Below are 8,171 nucleotides of genomic sequence, written 5' to 3'. Positions count from 1 at the left end.
CAGCCCGGTTTTGGAAACCAAGAAAGACAATTGCTGGTGCAGAGGGAGAGAGCCCAGCCAGTCATCATGAGCAGAGCAGAGACACTTCATCTGCCCGAGCCCGGCCATGCAGCGTGGGCAAGCAACATCTAGCCAGGAGGAAAGGCCCAGCTTGGAGTCTGGGAAGACACCCCCATCTGAGCCCAGAAACCCAGCTCATCCACTTCTCACCCAGAAGGACAGTCTAACCCTTATCCTCAGAATGATCCCAGACAGAATTTGGGAGAAACCAACATGGCAGGGACAAGCATGGGAATAAGGGCTCTCGAGGACACTGGAGAGGAGCATCAGAGACACGGGAGGTGCCAGGAGCGTGGCCTCCCAGAAGCTAAGAATGGGCCAAGAGGGAGGAGTGGGAGGCAGCCAGGTATAGGGTAGGATGACAACTGGGAAGCAGCCAGGAGGAGGTCCACCGTTGGAGAGACAGTGCCAGAAAAGCGGGGGAGGCAAAAGCCAGGGGGCAGCTCCTGGAGATGTGAATGTTGTGTGAATGACTGGATCCTACAGGCTGTGAGTATCGCTGCAAGTGACAGAGGCTCAAAATGGTTCAAGACAGAGGTTCGTTTCCTTCAAAGTACAAGTCTGGGGGTGGGGGCTGCACTCTGCAAAACCAGCGTGGGCCAGGGCACTCTGACTTTTGCTTCCCCTCACTAGGGTACTGTCCTCCTCCACGTGGCCCTGAGTGCTTCCCCACAGCATCATGGTAGCCAGCAGGAAGTCGGAGGGGGTTGGCTCAAGGCAGGGCACCAGCATAACACTTCCCTTCGGAGGGCACAGCCAGGAAAGTTCCCATGGCCCCTCACTTCAGCTTGCATCCCATTGGCCAAAGCTTAATCACATGGCTACACACAGCAAGAAGGACTAGAAAATGTAGACTTTATTCTGGACAGTCCTGTGCCCAGCTAGAAGTTGGGGCATGCCACTGCTATGAGAGAGAAGGAGAGAATGGTTATTGGAGGAAAAGCAAGCAGTCACAGGGTGCAGGGAAAGAGAGAGAAGGTGGCAGCCAGAGGGCACCAGGTGAAGGAAGGAAGACTTTGAGCATGGGAGGCCCATCACACGGGTGCAGGGACATGTGTGTGCACCACATGGGTACATAGCCTGAGTGCCAAGCCACCTGTACTCCACTGTGGAGGCATTGCAGGTACGTGGGGAGGGGAGCTGTTGGTGCGGAGAACGAATTCCACTAGCCAGGAAGACAAATCACCGACCTTTCCAGCAGAATTTTTCAAGATTCCCTGGAGGTCCTTCTGGCCCCACACCAAAGCCAGAATAGCACAGAGAGAAAGAAAATATCTTCCTTCCTCGCCTTTGGGCTTTTGGCCATTGTCAATGCTCATTTTGGCCATTGTCACCGGGTCCAGCGCCTAGGCCATGGGCACAGTCCTTGGGCAAGGAGTGACTGCCCCCTAGGCCCCTCTGCCATGGTAGAGCTGGGACTCTAGATATGGCCAGAGCAGGCTCCAGACTGTTCTGTCCCTCTAGGGGCCTCTCTTCTCTCCACTCAAGCTTTAGGAAGCAGGATAGGGACAGACCCAGCCGCTAGAGATGAAGGGGTTAACAATGAGGGTGTCTCTGTCCTCACTGGGCTGTGTACCTGTTGGTTACTGTTGCCTCCCTCCGCTCCTTGTTGTGTGTGGAAGGAAGACAGGGTCCTTGAATTCTGTCTCAGTGGGACTAAGTTGTCCTGAGGGTTGATTTCTCCGTGGGTCTTTTGGTAACAAAATGCAGGCATGTGCTTTGGGCACCATTTGTGTGCTTACGAATAGTAAGCCCTTGTGTGCTTCATTGTCTCCATTTGTGAGTGGACACATCTCATCCCTGGTGTGTGCCTTCACTGGGGGCTTCTTCGACTCATTGAGTCTGTCAGTCAGACAGTTGGCAAACATGTCCTGGGGCCCATGTGAGCTAAGTACCACGGAATAGCTTAGTGCAGTGGGCAGTCTGGAGTCAGGCCTCTGCCACCCACAGGCGGTGGGACTTGGGTATGTTACAGATGCGGAAACTAAGGCTCAAAGTTGAGTAGCTAGCATAGGTTAAACCAGGATTGATTCCAAAGTTCTTCATTCTTTTAATGATAAGGAAAATCTGTGTCCTAAGATGGCCGACCGAGCCAGTGAGAGAGTCCCAGTCCTTGCCCCGGGGCTCTTCTGGGTTCTTCTCCCTGCTCTTCTTCCCACGTGCACCAATCTGGGTTCTTCTCCCTGCCCCGCCTCGCTCATGCGCCCAAAGTGCCAAGTATGCAGAAGTAGATGTGTATAAATTGCCCTCTTTGCGCTCAGGGCTCAGACCTTTGGAGATCACTCTCCTCTGAGCCCGCCTGCCTTAAATAAACCTCCTCCAAGATCTCGGGGTGTCACTTGTCTCTTCCATCGGGAGATCCAGTCCAGATTCCATAACATTACTAATTCTAAAACAAAGATCATTGGCTCCTGGGCGAAAGCCCTAAAGGCATTTGAAAGATGTGCGAAAGTATGTGACATGTGGTTGGCAGGGTATGTTTTTTAAAACCCCATGTCCTTGTTCTCAGGTGTGTTCCAGATAGACGAGATGGCTAATCCTGGGGCTTCTGGATCAGTGAACAATTGCCTCTTTGGGTGAAGCTGTGCAGGGAGCATGTGTTTGTGGGGGCCGCTCTGAGTACAGAGCCCATGTGTGAGTTTCCGGTACTCTTGCGGAGTGGGGGGTGCTGTGCTTAGAGCTGAAGTACAAAGCCTGAGCTCAGCCTTCTTTCTTTCTTTATTTTAATCATTTTATTTATTTGAGAGAGAGAGAGAGACAGAGAGAAAGAGAGAGAGAGATGACAAGCAGGGAGGAGGGGCAGAGGGAGAAGCAGACTCCCCACTAAGCAGGGAACCAGATGTGGGGCTCGATCCCAGGACCCTGAGATCATGACCTGAGCTGAAGGCAGACCTTAACCGACTGAGCCACCCAGGTGCCCCCAAAGCCTTCCTTTTAGATCCAGAGAGGAACCCACTGCCTCCCCACAAAGGCCCCAGGGATTCCAGGCTGGGAGAGGTCGGCAAAGGCCCCCACGTTTCTCCCGGCTCTTCCTTGCCCTGTTTCTTCCTTCTGATGAATCCCCCTCCCCCATCGCCTTTCCTGGCATTTTTTCTTCACAGCAGCCAGCACACCCCAGGATAGGCTCTTCTTTCTTCTTCTTCTTTTTTTTTTTTTTTAAGACGTATTTATTTATTTGAGAGAGAGAGAGAGAGCAGAGGGAAAGGAAGAGAATCTCAAGCAGACTCCCCACTGAGCACAGAGCCGATGCAGTGCTCCACACAGGGCTTGATGCCACAACCCTGAGATCCTGACCCTGGCTGAGACCAAGAGTCAGACGCTTAACAGACTGAGCCACCCAGGCGCTCCGAGGATAGGCTCTTCTTTGGTTTTACTCAAGTATCACTGATATAGGCCTTTGTGAGCAGCAACTCTGACTTAAGATATAGGCCCCTGCTGTGTGAGAGGAGGAAGTATGTACAGGGCAGCTGAACACAGAGAACAAAGTTAAATGAAGCTCAACCTACCACTATTTTCAAGGGTCCTGAGAGGTTTGCTCTACCAGGATTTCTCACTGGTCATTCTTTTGGAGCCAGGGCCTTCCTTTATTCCTCCAGGCCCCTTACTCTTCCCCCGTGTCAAAGCCAGCTCTCATGTCCTCACCCTCCAACCCCTGTTGATTTCTCATGCTGAGATGTTCAGCTCCCCACCCCCAACCAATGCTATCTCCGGGCCTAACTTCACAGGTTGCAAGACTCCCTGAGGTGCTCTGCTAAACATCGAGACCACTGCTGTCAGATTCTGGCAACAACGTGGACTGAACCAACACTGATCCCCCTCCCCTTGAAAACACTGAGAAATTGAGAATAAAATATTAACTGAAAGGTATTAGAACCGCAGTGGACCTTGAAGAAAGGGTGGGGAAACAGCTACGTGTCAGGTGTACAGAGTTGAGCTTGGACCCTGGATATGGGCCCTAATGACAGGGGCTGAAGAGTCAGACTCTCCTTGGGTCAAGGGATGTGGCCTTAAGAAGACATGGAACAATGAAACAGAGACCCCTATATAAGCTCAAGCCCTGGAAGTGCTGCCCCCTCAGGAAAGGATCGACCCACCAACCTAGAGAGCTGACTGTGAGTCTTGTCTTGGCTTATGGCTCCAGGTGGGAGAAAAGATTCCTGGGAAAAATCAAGACTTAAAACCTGAAGTATTCAAGGAAGTAGCATCTAAATTTACGCTATCTGTGGGGCAAAGAATTCCCGAGCTGAAAAATTAACACAAAAATATTCCCTTGATGAGTCCTTGGAGCAGTAAGTACAAACAAATACAGAACAGGGGCGCCTGGGTGGCTCAGTTGGTTAAGCGACTGCCTTCGGCTCAGGTCATGATCCTGGAGTCCTGGGATCGAGTCCCACATCGGGCTCCCTGCTCAGCGGGGAGTCTGCTTCTCGCTCGGACCTCCCCCCTTCTCGTGCTCTCTCTCTCAAATAAATAAATAAAATCTTAAAAACAAAAAACAAATACAGAGCAGATCTCTGAGGCCATTTTCACAACCCAGGACACACAGGGCTCCCACAGAATACAACAGTCTCACTGAAGATGAGCTCAAACACCAAGTACAAATCACATGAAGAAACCATCTACTGTGAAGGAGAGTTGACAAGTATAACAAACAAAAAAATCACTATCTCTAAGAATTTGGGATGACAGAACAAGCTGAAAGAGATATCAAATCAGGATGTTAGAATCATTAAAAATATAAAGGAAGGAATAAAAATGATAGTAAAGGATTAGGATGCTTTGAAGAAGAACAGATTGAATGAATGCAATTTTTGCTAGAATGGAAAAAAGATATGAATCTTCAGATTGAAAAGGCACACTGAGTCCTGGGTAGGATAAATAAAAATAAATCCACATATAGACACTGCAGAACACCAAAGATACATTAAAAGCAATCAGAGCGAAAACATGGCTTACTTAAAAAGGAGCAATAATTACATTGATTGAAGACAGCTTACCCACAATAATAGAGACCATAAGATAATCTTATGTATAAGTATATAAATCTCAACAGTCATTGATTTTGGCCTCCCTGTGTTTATTGTAGAATTATTTATAATAGCCAAATGATGGATGCAGTCCAAGGGTCCCTTGATAGATGAACGGATAAAGAAGATGTGGGATATATGTACAAAGGAATATTACTCAGCCATAAAAAGAATTAAAATTTGCCATTTGCAACCACATGGATGGATCTAGAGGGTATAATGCTAAGCGAAATGTCACTCAAGAAAGACAAATACCATATGATTTCACTCACATGTGGAATTTAAGAAACAAAACAAATGAACAAAGGGAAAAAAGAGACAACCCAACAAACAGACACTTCTGTTCCCAAAAAACACTCTTACCTGTAGAGAACAAATGGATAGTCACCAGAGGGGAGATGGGTGGGGGGTGATGGGGGAACCAGGTGAAGGGGATGAAGAGCACACTTATCGTGATGAGCACTGACTAATGTATAGAATTGTATCACCGTATTGTTCCTGAAACTAATATAACACTATATGTTGACTATACTGGAATTAAATTTTTAAAACCTAAAAATAGAACAAAAAGGTCACAAATGTATACCACCACAACCAATAATAAATAATTTGAGATGTTAAAAATAAGATGAAATAAAATTAGACAGATAACAATGCATGGAAAATGAGAGGTGGGTAACTGGAGCTGAAGTTTTTAAGATCCTTGGCATTATTTGGGAAGAGTGTAAAGATACTGATTAATTTCATCCCTTGTTAAGTCAGATAGGCATGAGAGAGCTGTAAATTAGCCCCTAAAAGAATAAAAATACAATATGCAATATCCAAAGCAATATAGGGAAAAGGGGTGAGCATAAAGAAAATGTGACCAATCTCACAGAAGGTAGCAAAAGGAGACAAGAAGCAAAGCAAGAGCAGGGTAAATATAAGATAAATAAAAGAGCAAATTAAATTGAAATATATCAGTAATGACAATAGATGTGAACAGACTACATTGGTCAGTTATATAGCAAAGATTCTTGGACTACGTTTTCACAACTCTAGCTATATGCTCTTTACACAGCTATGCCTAAAACATACTGACACAGAAATATTGGAAGTATTTTTGTACTAAGCAGATACTAATCAAAAGAAAGATAGTATAGCGGTATTAATACCAGGCAAAATAGACCTTAAGACCACTTAAAGTCACTGCTAGGGAAAAAGGAGTCACTATGTAATGATAAAGGGAATAATTCACCAAAAGACTAAAACAATCCTGAACCTGATTGTACCTAATATCTTCAAAATATACATAGCAAAATATTTACAGAATTGTAAGGAAAAACCGGCAAACCACAATCACAGTGGCAGATTTTAAACAAAGGGCGATCAATTCCAGGCCTCCCCTGCCAGAGACCCAGAAGCCTTAAGATTACAATCTTTCCTGCGCGCCTACAGCGGCCCGGTGGGGTTTCGGGATGGTGGGCGGCGGGGGGTGGGGAGCGGCCTCCTGGAGAACGCTAACCCCCTCGCCTACGAGCGCTCTGGGGAGCGACCAGTGACCGCAGGGGAGGAGGACGAGCACGTTCCAGACAGCATCGAGGCGCGCGAGATCTTCGATCTGATTCGCTCCATTAATGACCCGGAGCATCCACTGACACTGGAAGAACTGAACGTAGTAGAGCAAGCCCGGGTTCAGGTGAGCGATCCTGAGAGCACGGTGGCCGTGGCCTTCACACCCACCATTCCACATTGCAGCAGGGCCACCCTTATTGGCCTATCCATCAAAGTCAAGCTTCTTCCATCCCTTCCCCAGCGTTTTAAGATGGATGTGCACATTGCACCGGGGACCCATGCCTCGGAGCATGCAGTGAACAAGCAGCTTGCAGATAAGGAACGGGTAGCAGCCGCGCTAGAGAATACCCACCTGCTGGAGGTTGTGAACCTCTGCCCGTCAGCCCGCTCCTGAGCCTGGCTTCTTGCCCCCAGTCACACCCAGGGCTCATGGCCTTGTTTTCTTGAATCACTGACAATGAGAAAAGAACATTTTGCATTTTGTAATAAACCCTTAATTTATATTCCAAAAAAATTATAATCTTTCCTTCAACATAATCTAATGCTAGACGTAATTCCTTTAACCACCAGCACCTGTAAACTGAAGGCACGAGTATGCTTGTTAGGCAGCAGAAAGGTGCAGAGCCAGATGTTCTTGTTAAAATAGTCATTCTGGGGGCGGGGACACCTAGGTGTTTCAGTTGGTTAAGCGACTGCCTTCGGCTCAGGACATGATCCCAGCATCCTGAGATAGAGCCCTGCATCAGGCTCTCTGCTCAGCGGGGAGCCTGCTTCTCCCTCTCCCTCTGCCTGCTGCTCCCCCTGCTTGTGCTCTTTCTCTGTCAAATAAATAAATAAAATCTTTAAGAAAAATAAAGCACCAGGGTGGCTGAGTCGTTAAGCATCTGTCTTCAGCTCAGGTCATGATCCCAGGGTCCTGGGATAGAGCCCAGCGTCGGGCTCTCTGCTCCGCAGGAGGACTGCTTCTCCCTCTCCCACTCCCCCTGCTTGTGTTCCCTCTCTCGCTGTCTCTCTCTCTGTCAAATAAATAAATAAAATCTTTAAAAATAAAATTAAAATAAAAATTAAAAAACCTCAAATATTATCTTACCCAACTTCTGGTTTACAGAGAAGCCAACCAAGGAGACAGAGCAAATGAGTTTTCCAGGGCCCTCTAGCTAGTGTGGTGACTGAGGGCCACCAGCACCTGCCCGCTGACTTCATTGACAATTGCATTGAATTTCATGTAATAAAAACCCAGGGATGGTGGCTTAACCACATGGGGGCTCATTTTGTTCAAAGGACAAGAAATCCTGCAGTGGGAAGTCCAGGCTGGTACCACTGCTCAAGCAGATCATCAGGATCCAGCATCCTTGCAGCCTCCTGTTCTGCTTCCTGGGCAAGTCGCTTTCTTCCTCGTGGTTTCAAGATAGCTGCTTTAACCCACTGCACCTTCCAAGCAGGAAGAAAAAAGGAAGTGACAAAGAGGAAGACACAGGGCCTGTGGCAGAAAAGTCAAACCCTCCTAAAAACCCCCAGCTGACTCCTCAC

The 8,171-nt window shown here is 47.7% G+C and overlaps 1 pseudogene; it reads left to right on the top strand.

Moving 5' to 3' along the window:
• Nucleotides 1-6,544: 6,544 nt before the first annotated feature.
• LOC112820630 (cytosolic iron-sulfur assembly component 2B pseudogene) lies at nt 6,545-7,130 on the top strand (annotated as a pseudogene).
• Nucleotides 7,131-8,171: the final 1,041 nt, after the last annotated feature.

This window comes from Callorhinus ursinus, unplaced genomic scaffold (assembly GCF_003265705.2).
Source record: "Callorhinus ursinus isolate GAN/ISIS: 27379988/994484 unplaced genomic scaffold, GSC_fseal_2.0 scaffold10, whole genome shotgun sequence".
Classification (NCBI taxonomy): domain Eukaryota; kingdom Metazoa; phylum Chordata; class Mammalia; order Carnivora; family Otariidae; genus Callorhinus; species Callorhinus ursinus.
This window is presented reverse-complemented; position numbering and strand designations above follow the sequence as displayed.